Below are 10,119 nucleotides of genomic sequence, written 5' to 3'. Positions count from 1 at the left end.
CATTGAGTACCGAAATTGCCACGATAGGCAAATAGATCATAGCTAGACTAAAAGACTGGAGCCCGGGAAATAATCATTATCGTTAAATGTGGAGCTAAGAGCTGATCGTTGCAAACGCAGGTGAATAGCCAGCCCAAGGCGATGCAGAGTGGAAAGAAGCCGGCGCTATCCAAGTTACGCTCTGCTCGCTCGGCTGCGGTGGTCCTCGCTATCGATCCTGAGGCGGAGAAAAATGGCGTCGATTATGGCAAGATGATAAGGGAGGCAAGATTCAAAATTGACCTTCCCTCTCTGGGTATTGGCGCCATTCACTTCAAAACGGCGGCAACAGGGGCCAGGATTATTGAAATTTCAGCTATAACACGCACAAAGCGGCTGACTGTAAAGCCGCTCCATACTGCGTTGTGTGCTTGTCCTTAGGGCGACCGGCGGATCATTTTGTGAGGTCGAAGAACAGTAATCTTCCTAAGCAAAACGGCAAGAAGGGATAAGCCTCGGCTGCCACCAAGGCTCCTAACCAAAGAACCGCGACGAAGGCAATGGAAACGGCTTCAAAACATCCATTCAAAGGTTACTCCAGGCGAACATGAACCACTGCGCGTGCGCCCAAGATCTTCTCATGCAAAGCGTCGCGGAGTGGTCCATTGATGTCGTCATAGTCTCTGAGCCTCTATGGGTTCCTGATAGTGCTAATTGGCTCAGCGACACTGCCGGTTTGGTAGTCGTCGGGGTGGTTTGTTGTGGTTCGTCGCATGTTCTAATGCCCCTTGCCAGCAGGGAGGGCCTCGTCTTGGCATAGTGGAGAGACACTCTTATTGCGGGAGCTTACTTTTCTCCAAATAAGTCCCTCGCTGAATTCTAAGGGTACTTGAGTGAACTGGGAGCCCTTATGGGTTGCTTCCCAGACCGGCCAGTAATTTTTGCCGGGGATTTGAACGCAAAGGCGAGGACTTGGGGCTCTTCCCGCACAAACGTTCGGGGTCGGGCCCTCGAGGAGTGGATGTTGGCGGCGGATCTCGTGGGTCTGAATCGGGGTTTTACACCTACGTGCGTATGCCATCAGGGAAAATCGGTTATTGATGTCACATTCGCCAGTCCTTCCGTCGCGAATCGTGTCCGTAGCTGGCAAGTCTTGGTCGGGGTGGAGACACTCTTAGCTGCGACCATACCTCGCCAAGTGGGAAACGTGGCTCAATTTCCAAAATGGGCCCTGAAGCGTTTGAATCGAGAGATGTTACTGGAAGCTTCCTCTGCGCAAGCCTGGCTTCTGAACTCGGAGTATCCTATTGAAGTCGAAGCGCAAGCGGCTAAGTTTGGAGCGGCCATAAAGAGCGTTTGTGATGGCGCGATGTCTCGAGCCAAGCCGCCTCCTCCAAGGCGGCATGTATATTGGTGGAACGAGGATATCGTCTTTCAGCGGAGACACTGCGTGGCCGCTAGAAGGCGATGCACCAGATATCATTGCAGGCATCTCTACCAACGTCCTGAAGTCGAGACTGAGCTCTACGAGGCTTACCGCTCGGCTAAAAAAGCGCTAAAGAGCCTAATTAGCGAGGCTAAGATCTGAGCGAAAGAGGAGCTTCTGGAGACCTTAAATTAGGATCAATGGGGCCGCTCGTATCGTAGCATCAGGTGTCAAAACTCCATTTTTGGGCCCTGTCCATTGCTGAGACCCTAGAGCCGCGACAGCTTCAAGAAATTGTGGATGCGCTCTTTCCTACGTAGCCTGAGTTTTCCCCTTCAGCCATGATACGGCCAGCTGTTGGAGAGGTTATGGAGGAGGAGGTGCCGCCAATTTCTGCAGACGAAATGAGCCAAGACGTGGAGAAACTCAGGGCCCAAGTCGACTGCCCCGGGACGAGATGGTGTTCCTGGCAAGGCTCTGTGTCTGGCTCCAGACGAGCTGGGGAACCATCTTTGCCAAATATTTGACGGCCGTTTGCAAACGGGCCGATTTCCCCAGCAGTGGAAAGTTGGCAGGTTCGCAATATATCTCAACCAGTTTGCCTCGCCGCGATACAAATCTTCGCAGGCATGACAGGAAGGCCTCAGTAGTCAGATCACTGACAGCCTCTAAAGAAGTGCCTTGGTAGCAAGACACACATATGCATAGATAGGCTTTTGTTATACGATTGCCACGTCCCTTTTTAGAAATAGTCATTAATGGTCCAGTAAAGTCGGTACCACACGTATTAAAAGGAAAATTTGACATGATTCTCACATCAGGCAAGTCTACCATTTTAGGCTGTATAGTCTGCCAACGCATACGTAAGCAGATTACACGCATGAGCAGCGTTTCTGCCACCTGTAGGCCAGAATCTCTCGCGAATAGAAGACAGAAGAAGTTCGGGGCCTGTATGGAATAAATGTAAGTAATATACTAGAATATATATAGAATTTGCGATAAATATCAAAAGAAAATAAATAATAGGAATAGAGTGATGTTTTTAGTAGCAAGACAATTTTATTAAGGTGTCAATTCAGTATTAGACAGGTACAATAAAAAAAACTAACTATTAAGAAGTTTTACACAAAACAAAAGTATGGTTAAGTTCACAGACTTAGTGTAATCACTGAATAGATGGGGCCTGTAGTTGTAACGCTCGCCAAACAGGTTGTTTTTTTAACAGGAACGCTGCTGCCCGTTACTTGACCATTAAGCTTTATAATTCATTACCTACCTTCAGGAACCTAATGAAATTCTACTACTGTCATTATAAATTGTTTTTTCACTTTCTCTCTTTCTCTCTTGTTTTTGTCGTCCTTACGTACTTGGGTACTTCTGTCCTATTCGTGTTTCTACTGTGAAGCAGTTGTGTTTGCATGGCTGTGTTTCGGTTTGAAGGGTGGGATATGGCGTGAATTTACAGGGTACAGAGGAATAACACCTGAGTCCTCAGGAATGGCAACGCATGGGGGTATCATGGGCGAAACAGTATACTCTGTTATGTCCATGGTACTGCTCATGTCTATAGGCGACGGTTACCACTTTCCATCAGGTGGGCCGTCAGCTTGTTTGCCATTCTAAGTTGTATAAAAAAAAAGATTTATATTATAGTTATATATATAAATAATGTTATAATATGTATATATCTAATGAAATGTATATTATATACTTTATATATTTATTTATACAATACTAGTGGCCCGGTACCTGCTTCGCTACGTATAAAGTGAAATAATAAAAAATAATAATTTTAAGATAAAAAAAAACTGAGAAAAGTACACGCACACATATACATAGTATACATTTGAACAATTTAAGACTCACCGTTTGTATGAATGCACTCAATAATATGTTTAAAAATATAAACACAAAACAATAATTATCGCTGACAATTTGCTTTAATCGAAGCACATCCAAAATGAAATGACCGCATGAATGACATAACAATCCAATCAGACAGCGTCATGAGACACATGTCCTAGCGGTCCTATATAATATCCTTAATGATCCCAATTCTACTTCCTACTTTCGTTCCCGGTTCCAATTGTTACCTCCTCCTTCCAGACCTAGACGTCTTTGTCTGAACCAGTCCAGGGTACTAATACTTCCCAGCTGTAAAACCCATTTTATGGGTAATTCATTTGCATATCGTGCTGTACAGCTGTGGAATAAACTTCCCGTGAGTATTCAGAATAGCCCATCTAGCAGTTCCTTCAAAAAAAGATTAAAATCATTCTATCTTTCCAATTTAGTTTAAATATAAAAATGATTAGAAGACTGTCATCATTGTGTTCTCTTGTATTTGATATTTATATGTTGTATTTAACGTGTATATATAATTATTTATATTTTATGTAAATATTTATTTAAATTTCTGTCTAGTACCAGTAGTCCGGAAAAATTTTTTTAATTAGCTGACTCTTCTTTTTATTAATTTATGTATAAATATGTACAAGACGTTTCTTGACATTAATTATTTAATAAATAAAATGAATTTTTCTCATTAAAAATGTGCAAAAGTTATAAGACAAAATATTTAACAAAAAAAAAGAGTCACTTATCACCGGTAAGTAACCTAACCTAACCTAAGTTACCTAAATGTTAAGTATATATACAATTATAAATATTTCTATTTCTTTTAAATTACTAGTAATTATTTGTTTATATCATATCTATGCTATTTTGTTACATAAATATTATATTTATGCAGGTATATACATACAGATATTATTGAGTATTATGCGGACTATTTAACATTATTCATATTAAATAAAATTATATTGAATTTAAACCATTTTTAACCATTTTTATTTCTTTATTTTTAAGTCTAAGTATAGAGTTTAATAATAAAAATGTTGACTTGTTTTTGGTGAAAAATTTGAATTGATTACAATCGAGAAGACAGAAGAAGAGTAAAGAATTGATTATAATACATGACGCATCATCACTATATATATATATATATATATATATATATATATATATATATATATATATATATATATATATATATATATATGTTCTAAGTCTGAACAAGGTTGCACATAATATGTGAACTCTCTTGTGAAGGATGTTATGAAAATATTCACGGAAAGAGAGTTATAACAGGTTCTGAATAGGGGAATTTCTATAAAGTATTTATTTTCTTAGATATAACATAGATAAAAAGCATGCCTATACTACAGCCTATACCATAATGTGCGGCCATAATAGAACCATTCCTAACAGTACAAGCCCGGGGTATATTGTATGACAGCAGTTATGTTTCTTTGTCTGTATTACGAAAAGTCCCGACAATCGGCCTTATCTACACGTGTATCGCATGTCCGTATCACTCTATAAGGAGACCATTCTATTATCACATCAGGTTGTTGGGCGCGCAGTCGCACGGTAAGGGCCGTATTTGCATACAAGTAAATATCGCGATCTGCAGTGCTGGCCGGATTATCGTTGCCACTTCCGCGCTGTATTGAATTTGGTACCAGGTACCTGGGACCCATTGCCATCGTGTTTACTTGTTACTGTGATTTCCCGATGATAACGATCTCTCTCTACAGCCGAGTACGGCATTGTGCGTTACATTTGATTATAAAGCCTGTATTTGTAGACATGTAGGTATTTGTAATCTTTTGTGGCTTGTTTCATGTGATCCAAGTCATGTTTGATGCAGGTTAGTAAAATGATTTCTTTTTCTATAATTTTATTTATTTAGTAACGTACTGAAATTTAAATATTTAAATCCCAATTTAAAAGTATGAATCAACGCCTTTTATAAAATAGCGGCAAGAAGTTACATATCTATAAATTAATTATAAATAAAGCGATAGGAATTACAATAAACAGCACTATGAACAAATTAGTTTTTACCCGTGACTTCGTCCACGTGACAGTGATATGTTTACTGACTAGGATAAAAAGTAGCTTATATCCTTTTCCAGCTCATATAGTATCTACGTGTATACCAAATTTCATAGTGATTGGTTAAGACGCTAAGGCGTTATAAGGTAACAAACATGTTAAAGTGAGCTTGTCACTTTAACATTTATAATATAAATAAGGATAGCAAAAGAAAGAAAGAAAGAAATAAAATATTTTTATTCAAATAAACTTAGATTTAAGCATTTTTTAATAGTTATATTTTCACTATTTTTATGTCCATTCGGAACGCAATTTCAGTTAAGAACGGGTAAACAAATCTACTGTTGTTTTTTAATTATATAAATAATTAATTTGTGAGTACAAACTACTAAGTAGTATCAGATTGTAAAATTTAAAATATATTATTGCAAACAAATTAATAAAACAAATCATAATATTCAGTTGCAGTGATCAGAGCACACCAGACCCTTCCCGCAGTCCCTAGCTGCATCACCCGTTCACGAAGACGGCGGATGAGCAAAATAGGCAAATTCGGAACAGACTGGCACTTTGTTATAAACTGTTCTTACAGAAACAATTACTAATCTTATTTAAATGGCATTTGGGTAACATCAACTTGTGATTATTGTGTAAGCTTTTATGAGTACAATCGCAAACTTTTTAAAAGTGGTAATATTTTTCTTTGCATACATAATATTCTCGTAAATGTATTGGGAAGCAACTGTGAGGATATTTGATTCTTTAAAACGTTCTCGTACTGACTCCTGTGTAGAACTGATACTGGCGTAGTATTCATCAGAATATTTGTTTTTTTTTGTATAAAAATGATTATTATTAGTAAATGTTCACAATATTGTCACTTTAAGCAATGTCACTTGCAAAAAAAAAAAGCTACTTGGTTGGTAATTTTTTGTTTGCAAGTGTACCTACCCATTCTCTGTTATTTCCGGAGTTGTTTATTTGTGTGCTTTTCATAGATTATGTTAATTATGTATTATGGTTATCATGAATTATTTTACGTAACTGGAATGGTTTTGAAGAAATCTGGTAGTACTACCTTTAAATTGGCGATGAATTTGATCCAACTGAGGCATAGGTTAAATTAAAACTTCCGGAATAATTTATCTCTATCTAGTTTCATGCTATATACTTGTTTCTTATGCAGTTAGAGAGAATCGATTCTAAACGTATTTACACACTTCTCTTATTTATTCATCTACTCTATCCAACGAAATAAATAAAATCAAGCGCTGCAATATTATTGTACTTAATTAATTAATATCCACAAAGTTTATCCAATGAAGTAATTGTTTTGTTGAAGGAAATTTATTATCTAAGAGATTTATACCACGTGAAGTGATTTACAGTCCTCTCGTAACAGTTAATTGCACGTAGCTCCCACACGAAGACATTGGCTAGAATAAAGGACCTTAGTATTGCACAAATAACGGTAACATTAACGCTGGCCATGTACTAAAGCGGAGTACAGCAAGTTCAGAGTGTTAGGTGCAGTACCAAGGAAGCAGAGGTAGTCAGCAGGTCAACTGATTTTGCGTGGGAAGTCGAGCCTAGAGAGCACGATATGTGGCGACGAAATATAGATATCTTTCTACATCGTTACATAGCTACTTTTGTTTGGCGATGATATTGGCCGGATAATGGGTTCAACCGCATCAGGATATCAACAAGCTTCCAGGAATTTGGTTCTTACGCGTTGGCGTTATGTAATGTTAGTCCAATGTAATACGTATATACAAGCGAATACGTTATAGATGGTAAAATTTTTAATTGGAACCCAAGTAAGATTACTTACAAATGCATAATAACTCTTTATTCTTAATTGTATTTTTATCGAAAAACTACAACATAATTTAAGATAAAAAAATTTTTGACAGTTTTTAAGAAACCTTTATTGTACTGAACTTTAAATTATATTTTTAATTTCGGAAAATAGATATGGATATACCAATTTAGATATTGTTTAAATGTATAAACAATACAAATCGTTCTGCGATTACACCTAACACTTTTGTGTAATGAAACATATGGAAACATTTAACGGATGACACCTTAATTTTTGATAAATACTCACCTCGTCCCCAAGCAAGTTGCGAAAGCGGTGTCCAAGTTCAAAGAGCAAAGTGGTAAGTGTTAGGCAAAAGCATACGGTAATACGATGATTGTAGGTAAACAAAACGCGGAGGGAACAAAATGAACGACGAAGGAGGTAGTAGTTGTCAGAGGTCAGAGGCACAGCCTTGTTGCCTGGGGCCTCGGGACTCCACAACCTGATAGTCTACAAGTTCCATGGCGACCACAGGCGTTATCATTTGATTTCATGACATAAACGACATTCTCCCAGCTAGAACGTTTAATGGATCACTAAATTATATAAAACAGCTAGATATTAACCTAGTAGCATGGAAGATGGTTAATGATAATGCTGTAAACGTGAATTTGCTGTCAGTACACCTAATACGCATGGTACGGTACACCGGGCCAGCAATATTTTATTTATTTATGTACGTAAGTGAAGCTTCTATCATTATAATTACGCGATATAAATAATGAAAGTTATGATAATCTGTCATAAATTTTATGATAAAGAATTTGCAATTTATATATTTTAGATAAAATTTAAGTTGAACTATTTCCTTTTATTTTTTTTAGCATTATATAATCATGTAGTATAAAAGTACTAACGTTCGGTGAATATTATTTATATCTGTATGACATACGCATTGTATTTGACTGTGCATCCAGTTACATTCCAGGTTAGAACAATTGGTGTATTTATGATCATTTTCAAGGGGGACTTGACTTAAATAACACATGTACTTTTAGGCTTGTATATATATCTAGTAAGGTACAAGTATTTCTAAGCATCTATATTCTGATGGTAATAGTCCCGCGTTATATGCAATTTATATTGTTTTTAAGGGTTTAAAATTGCTTTTCATTTATATTTGCTTATATTTAGTTCATAGTGGGAACATCATGAGGTAGGAACTTGGTTAAAATTACGAGCCTATTTCTAAAATAAATTATTTCAAAAACTAAAGTACTGCTTTAGTAAGCTGATTATCCGTGAATTTCTTGCGAACCTGACTAGACAGGGACCATGCACTAATAGGCAGATTATCGCGTGCGTGAATGCTTAGACCCTATAATTTTGTTAGTTTACGGTGGGTTGTAAATGTGGCTATAGTTATATAGTAACATGTGAAATTCTGGTGATTTGTCGAAAGGTTAACACATAATCAAAGCGGTCAGAGGTGATATTGGGTAGGTATCATTATGTTTTATGGAAACCTACGAAGCACACCTACTTATTTACTGGATACTTTTACCGCCTACTTCTTACTGGGTGATATACATCATAGGCACCTAATGCCTATACCGAACCAAACTATGGATGTAAGAAAATTAATTTGAATAAGTTCTCCTAAGTTGTAGATTTGTTTGCGGATTATTTACCACATAAAGAAGTTGTGGTTGTATCAATATCTACTTCGCTCGAAATACAATTTCGGTAAAAATATGTTAAGTATAAAAAATACAAGGAGACTCAACTGTTTGTCCCTTATATGTAACGATCAAATAGGCATAGCAGCAGCACTAACTGGATTCTATTCTAATGTTGCCTAATATGACTATAGGAAAGCCAATTTAATGCATAGGTATCTGTTATTCATTTAGATATAGGTACCTGGTTATATACTTATGTATACCACTGCTAAAGATATTAGAAGCGGCTCAGACACATTTGGAGTTGGGTTTAATACTTTTATTATAATTTTGTATGTTAGCACACTAGGTTTATTACATTGATATGGCTTTTGCTGTCATAATGTCGTAATTATTTTTAATGAACAAATAAATAAATAAAATGTATATATAATATTATTTAGTGATACATTATTTATAATATAAGAAATATAAGTTATATGTAAGTGTATAGGAAGTTATTACGATTTGAATTTCAAAGATAATAATTCGTTGTCGTGGTTCAGACACATTGAGAGGATTTAGTTCATTCACATAATTGCGTGAGTAATGCTTATAGAAGGATAATATTTTAGATATGAAGGATCAGATCAATTGGCATAATATATCGGAACATGGCATGTGGGCGTCTTTCTTTACATACTTTGTTTAATAGTAGATACCAATGGTACTTAAAATATGTTATAACTCATAAAGATGTTTGGATACTTAAACATTTGTAGCACAATTATGCTTAACCATTTAAACGAATTATAAATATTAGAATGTAAATTAGTATACATAAATAAAAAAAAAAAATCTAATACTTAACCTGGAATAACACCTTAGTCCTAAGGAATGGCAACGCATAGGGGATATCATGGGCGAAATAGTATACTCTGTTATATGCATTTTATTGGTCATGTCTATAGGCGACGTTTATCACTTTCCATTAGGTGGGTCGTCAGCTTGTTTGCCATTCTAAGCCGTATATAAAAAAATCTAGCTGGATTTTATAACTCAGAGAACACGTATACATACACTTTTTATACTTTAATTTACTTGGGCAAGCTGTAGGATATAACTACTCATATACTGTTAAGATGCTTATATGTTTAGATATTAAATGATTTTAAATGGCTGATTGGATTTCAATGAAATTTGGTAAAAAGGCAAATATAGAAAGTATAGGATACCTTTATCGTAATTTACACGGGTTATAATAATTCTAATTTTGGCAGCGTAAACCGAGTGCCAACGACATTTGTTTGTATCCTTGTGTAGAAATAATATATCATGTAGGTAAT

The 10,119-nt window shown here is 36.3% G+C and overlaps 1 protein-coding gene across 1 annotated transcript in view; it reads right to left on the bottom strand.

Annotated features, from left to right (window-relative positions):
* The window catches only part of LOC113519028 (uncharacterized), a 404,087-nt gene that overhangs the window by 80,313 nt on the left and 313,655 nt on the right, over positions 1 to 10,119 (bottom strand). The window lies entirely within an intron of this gene.

The sequence above is a fragment of the Galleria mellonella genome, unplaced genomic scaffold (assembly GCF_026898425.1).
Source record: "Galleria mellonella isolate WM207_F2 unplaced genomic scaffold, CSIRO_AGI_GalMel_v1 utg165, whole genome shotgun sequence".
In the NCBI taxonomy this organism is placed as follows: domain Eukaryota; kingdom Metazoa; phylum Arthropoda; class Insecta; order Lepidoptera; family Pyralidae; genus Galleria; species Galleria mellonella.
The sequence above is the reverse complement of the archived record's forward strand: the minus strand, read 5'-3'. Positions and strand labels throughout refer to the sequence as shown.